This window comes from Amblyomma americanum, chromosome 8, assembly GCF_052857255.1.
Source record: "Amblyomma americanum isolate KBUSLIRL-KWMA chromosome 8, ASM5285725v1, whole genome shotgun sequence".
Taxonomy (NCBI): Eukaryota; Metazoa; Arthropoda; class Arachnida; order Ixodida; family Ixodidae; genus Amblyomma; species Amblyomma americanum.
The window spans coordinates 88,082,376-88,088,882 of NC_135504.1; positions in this window are offsets into that span (position 1 = coordinate 88,082,376).

Genomic DNA, 6,507 nt, shown 5'->3' on the forward strand with positions numbered 1-6,507 from the left:
AAGTACTGCAACAGTTCGGAATAATTCTCGCTGGCGACTACTAGAAAACAGGAGGAAATATCTCCCATTGTCTCTTTTATAACATATATTAGGAAAGAAGAGGAACTGACAGAGGCATATACATTAAAACGCCAACAGTTGTGTCTCATCGAACCGATCACTCTATGAAACTCTTGGAATACAGGTGTACAGTCCATATACCTTTTTTATACCTTTTTTTCCGAAAACAATCCACGGATGGAATGAATTACCACAACACATTGTTACTGCTCCTGCCTCAACTTGCTCTGCAGACATGCAGCGTTTCATGTCTAGCTTTTAATGCATTTTTTGTGATGAATGCTTCTGGTGCAGATTGGTATTTTCTTTCGCTTTGGTTGTGATGTATATTTCTAGACTGTGGAGAGCGCGCGTATTAAATACATGTAACGGTATCCTTTTCATTTCTTAGATGTTCGAAGTAAAGTATCGTTAACCTGTCAACCGCAGCGGTGGCCAAGTGGTTGAGCATCCGCCTCGCATGCGGGAGGTGCGGGGTTCGATCCCCTGTGCCGCCGGTTACCCACCGGTGATACAATGGGTACAAGCTTTCCCCTGGTCTGGTGCTCGGCTTATTTAGGGTGAAATGCTTGGGAAATGGGTCTTTGACCCCACCTTGAGAAAAAGAAAAAATACCTTGTGACATGGCGCTCTTTGGCCTTAGCTGCCCTTGCGCCATAAAAATCCATCATCATCATCATCACGTTAACCTGTCAATGACTGTGGTGCCTGTATGTACTTAGTACTCTTGATTCTCGTTTTTTTTTCTCTACTACCCCCTACAATAATGCCCATTAGGGCGCTGTAGGTATTGTAATTAAATAAATAAAAATAAATTGATCCACGAGCGTTGAAAATGATTCGCTCTTGGAAAACAAAACGACCAGATACAAGTTCACGGTGACCAAGAAAAACATTTTTTCGCAGAAAAACAGGATCCCTGGAGACATTGTGAGTACAGCACAACGACGTTCGCTAAGTTCCACTCTACTACGGTTCCTATTCCAGAGTGTAGATGGCGCACTACATTAAATACTGCCTTAGAAAGCTAGGCTCCTTAGGAAGAGCCAGTAAATTTGTCGTGCATTGATGTAATTTGGCATAACACAGCGGTCGCAGGAACATTATAGCGGCGACTACTGTTAGCGACCCATTCCAGCCGTGGGTGTGGACGCTGGCGTCGAGCAATAGCGCAAAATATCGCGTGGTCACTTGAAGGTGCTTTCACCACGGAACAATCACAAGACTCATGTAACTGCTCTGATTGGTTCTCAGAATAATGTCATCGTCACTCACGTGACCTATTCGATGCTTTCGGTTGCTTCTCGGAAACATTGTGGTCATTCACGTGTTCTGGAGATGTCTCTGATTTGTTCGCATAATTCGTGACTACAATAAAAAAAGCACAAAGACGAGTTGATAGTTCCTCCCCAAATCTATTCATTGGTGACATCGTCAATCACCCTCAACAGCCGTGCTCTACTCACGTATTATAGACAATCGTACTTGTCCTGCCAGTTTCTTATAGCCGGATACAACTTAAGAAAGAAAGCGACAGTAACTCATCACAGCAGGCCTCCAACCAATGGGCCGAGCTGTTATCACGACGACACACCCGACCGCGTTGCACCTCCGCGCCCGTTCAAACCACGTCATCTCGCAAATAGTTGCGAATGAAGTGGTTATTTAGAACAACAATAAATATCGTCACCACAGTTCAGCAATTAAAAGGACGTATTTACCAACAGAAATAGTTTTAAGAAAGAAAGGGAGCGCGCCTGGTGGATGAATGCTCGACGTTTCTGCCGGACGCATCTCACACCGCAAGACAGAGTATAAGAGTAGATTTCATTGCTGTAAAGTTATTAGTTTTTACACATTTATTGATACAATTTCGCCGAAAAGGTTCTCCACCTCTGCGTTCCTGTTTCGGCTTTGAGCCGAGCAGTGCACTTCAAGCATTCTTAAGGAAGGCCGGCCGCGCTCGCGATGCTCGACTTCGCGTGTTAGTAGAGAAGCAGCTTCCTGAACCTAGACGTCTTCACTGTCCATGAGTAGCAGGCACTGTTTCTACACTCAACGATCCCGACTGCAGGATTTTATTGGAGATCACTGAAAATCGACATCCATACCTGGGCTCTATTTGCGACATCACTCGCTGTTGAGACATACTTGTCGAGATTGTAGATCAATAAAAAATGAAATGCAAAAGCTTCCACCCCCGGTAAGCGTTTCTGGCACTTGGAATGGAAAGGCTAGAAAAGTCGCATTTAGGCTAATTGTTTCCCAGTGATAATGGTGGTGCCAGGGCTTGTTTTGTGTCATACGAAATCCTTATATTACGGAATAACATGCGAAGTGCCTGCATAATTAATTTAACGACCTCCAGCGTGCGCAAGCTAAGCCGTGCTACCTCGCACAACGTGCGTGCAAACGCTCAGCTTCAGCCCCGACGGGCAGCTCGTTGCCTCCTGTTGTGTGTGTGTTTTTTGTAGCCTTTAATTATTTACTACGAACAGCTGCCAACTCATTGCCAACTGACCCAACAAGAAGTTGTCCTATAAACAAAGCATGCCGGGCCAGTTTTAGTGCGCTATCACTTATAGTGGCCATTAATTCCAGCATTCAGCCGTTGTGTGTTTGTTTACCTGAAGCCTGCTTTGTGGCAGGCTTTCTGCCTGGCCTCCGGATTGTGGGCAACCAGCCAAGGTGTATGTATATATACACCTGGCAGATTGGGATGACGTCACAAAGTAACGTGACCTAGGTGGGAGGTAGACGATAAACAATGAAAAACACTGGTCACAGGACGCCAGCGCAACTAATCAGATTTCGCCTAACTACGCAAATCTACCGTCATATTTTGTTTCTAACAGCTTCCATTTTCTTCTCCGGAGCAAGTCGAAAGAAGGGCGCCCTGACGACGTAATATAAAGAGCCTATATAAAGGGATAGTTTACATAATACAAACAGCTGAATCGTTTTAGGACGACCCTCTCAGAGCAATTTTTGTGCGGTCCGGACCGACTCAGGAGTAGAGCTTCAAAAGAGTAATCCATCGGAGAGGTGGCACGATGCGTCACACTGCGATTGACGGACTCGACCACGCCACCTGCTCGCACGGTCTGAACCATTTAGCGACAGTGGTGCAGCTGCTTCATCCGGGGGGAACGCTAATTCTAACGTACACTCTGCCGCACCAATAAGATGGATCGTCTATAATTTTCGTTTTCGGGAGAGGGAAGGGGGGGTTACAAGTATAAACCTGTGAACAATTAATATGGTCTCTTTGTGCATATGGTATACTTTCCGTCTCACCACTCTCTGTTCCGCGCAATAATTCCTCAGGTTTTAGCAGAAATACGACGTATGATAGGCCGATTATAGGATTAATAGCATTAAGGAAAAACCAGTTTAACTTGCAATCATGTATTTATACTTTCGCCTATAATGTTATCTATAGTTTCATTATCATTACACGCGCTTTGATCTTTTCACATCATCATAAAGGGAGCTCCGGCCGATGTATACAGGTTCACTGTAATGTTCTCTAGCTGTGTTATATCTCTGTATTGTATTTGTTTCGTTGAAGCTCTAGAGAATACGCTTGAGAGGAACATCTCCGTTATATAGGGAGTTAAGTTTTTATATGCCGGATTTTTAAAAATTTCTGCCTAAAATACTGGCCTAATCGTGTACAAACACCGCTCACAAGGTAGAATATTATTGCCTAAGTTGTTTGAGATTTCAATAAACATGGGTACTTTGGTGTATTTGGTGGAATTAGCCAGAAACCGTTTTCGTCTACGAGTACAGTTTTTGGAGACGCGAGCCAAGCAGTCGGTCTCACAGGCTGCGCCATCTGCCGCACGGCGATGCAAACGTCTCGGCTCGGTGGGTGGGAGAGAATCGCGCTCTCTTCGAAGATGGGATTCGTCTGCCCGCCGGAATTATGTCACAAGGAACATCGCTGCTTCTGCTACTAAATTCCGCGGTGAAAAAGTGACACTGCACACAGTAATAACTGATAACTTGTCACTCGTGAGTTTCATCTTCATTTGGGTGTACTCTTTGCGATACCATATGGTTTTTGTGGTTCAACGTCCGTAAGCTGCATACGGGCTATGAAAGGCACCATAGTGCAAAGCTTCGGAATAGTTTCCAGCATCCAATGTTCATTAACGCGCTGTAACGTGCATTTCAGCTCATTTCACAAGGGCGCTCATGTATTTCGCTTCAGTCAAAGTGCTCTGATGCTACGTGGATGACACTCCACCGTCTGAAAAGGACACACCTTAGGTCGCAGGAAGCTGCGCCTACAATTCGAAGTGCCCTCCTGCGGCGTAAATACATCTGTGTAACCTTTCTTCATATGGTCTGAAGACCAATGCCTTCATGTGGTCCGTGACTTCTGAGCACGTGTCCTCAATGCGCTGCTTGAGTTCGGTACAGTTTTGTACTCGACCACGGCTGTACACACGGCTTTTCAAATACCCCCGTAAAAAAACTCGCACGGAGTTAAATCATGCGAACGGGGAGGCCATGGCATATTGGACGATCTTCGTCCCATCCACATGTTCGGGAAAGTTTCGTCAAGCCGGTGCCGGACAAGTGTTGCGTAGTGAGCGGGAGCCCCGTCCTGCTGAAATACGCAGACCTCTTTCTGCATATGCGTCTCCTCTAATTCTGGAAAGGGTTTACTCTGGAGCATATCCAGATACGGCTCTGCAGTGATTGTCTCTTCGAAAAAAAAAAAGGACCCACGAGGCCTTCTCTCCACAGTCCGCACCAAACTACGGTCCGTGGAGAGTGAGCATTCCTTGTGGAAAAAAATCTCCGTTTGTTCGGCGCCTAAAATTTTGTAAAATTTGTTTGTTTACTCGGCCGTCGAGATGAAAAACGGCTCCATCTGAAAATAACAAAAACTGGGGTGTCCACTGGTGGCTATCCTTGGTTGCTCCGCGCAACAGAAGGCAAGGCGGCGCTCCTTGTCATCTTTTGAGAGATCATGCATGGTTCGCATTCTGTACGGATAGTAGCCCCTCCTTTTCAGTGCACAACTAACAGCTGCCGGCGATAGTCCAAACAACAGAGCAGAGCGCTTGGAGGACAAGTGCGGATCGGAAGAAAATGCCCCTTCAAGGGCATCAGCAATGCTGCGATGCGTTTTGCCTTTGTCGGATTTCTTCTTCCTCTTGAGACTGCCTTTTTCTTCTAAGGTTTTTTAGATCTCAGTATGGCCCTTTCAGAAGGAGGACGACGCCGATGAAATTTTGCTTTGAATTTGGTGCGCACGCAGTGAATTGAGCCGGATTCGAGGAGCCACGACACACACCTTCTCGTTCGATCAGTACGACGGCATATCTCACACTCGTCAGAAAATGATACGTATCAAACAGAACACAAAATGGTTAGTCCTTCCCACGGGGATAGAACAGAACAAGTCGTCGGAACAGACCAACCGTCGAAAGCAGACGACACCCAAATGAGCATGAAATTCACAAGCGACGACTTATCAGTTATTATTGTGTGCAGTGCTGTTGGTGTCACTTTTTCACTGCGGAATTTAGTAGCAGAAGCAGCGATGTTCCTTGTGACTAATTCCGGCGGGCAGACGAATACCATCTTCGAAAAGAGCGCGATTGTCTCCCACCCACCGAGCCGAGGCGTTTGCATCACCGTCCGGTAGATGGCGTAGCCTGCGAGACCTGCTGCTTGGCTCGCGTCTGCAAAAATTGTACTCGTAGCCGAAATCAGTTTTTCTCTAATTTCACCATATGCAGGCAAGTACAGATGTTTATTTAGATCTCTAACAGCTTAGGCGATAATATTCCACCTTGTGAGCGGTGCTTGCACTCGATTAGGCCAGTATTTTCGATAAATTATTTCGATAAACTATTTTTCCCAAATGCATCGGTCAGAATCCCTTGGGAGTATTATCTCCATGTCCCCGTCTGTAAACCATGCCCTAGAATGCAATTCCAATGTCAAGCGCTTCTTTCAACGCTATCTCCCTAAGCCTCTTGTCCGAGCACAGCTGCCGCTCTCATTCGCAGTACACTTAGTGTGATCGTTCCTTGTAGTTTTCTTTCTCGCCCATGTGCCTCCCAGTTTTGGGTTGTTAACGTGGTTATATTACCGCGCACTAATAACAAGTATAAAAGCTTACGCCAATCAGCATGCTCTGTTCAAGATCATGTCAGAGCTGTCTTAACCAGGTCTTAACTGCATTACACTTCAAAAAATGACGGATAATTTAGCGTGGTTAGGCCATTTGCGAATTATGTGCCCCAGCATTTCGATTTTGATTCTCTCGTTGCTCGTTCTCTGCCATACATTCATAGAGCACTAGGGGTTGTCATACCCCTCGTGGCGCAATGGTGCAGCGGTTAAGCAATGCTCCACTGCACTACAATGGACAATGCTGCCAACGGTGGGGCTTGTGAGACCAAGGTTGCTTTTCGCAAG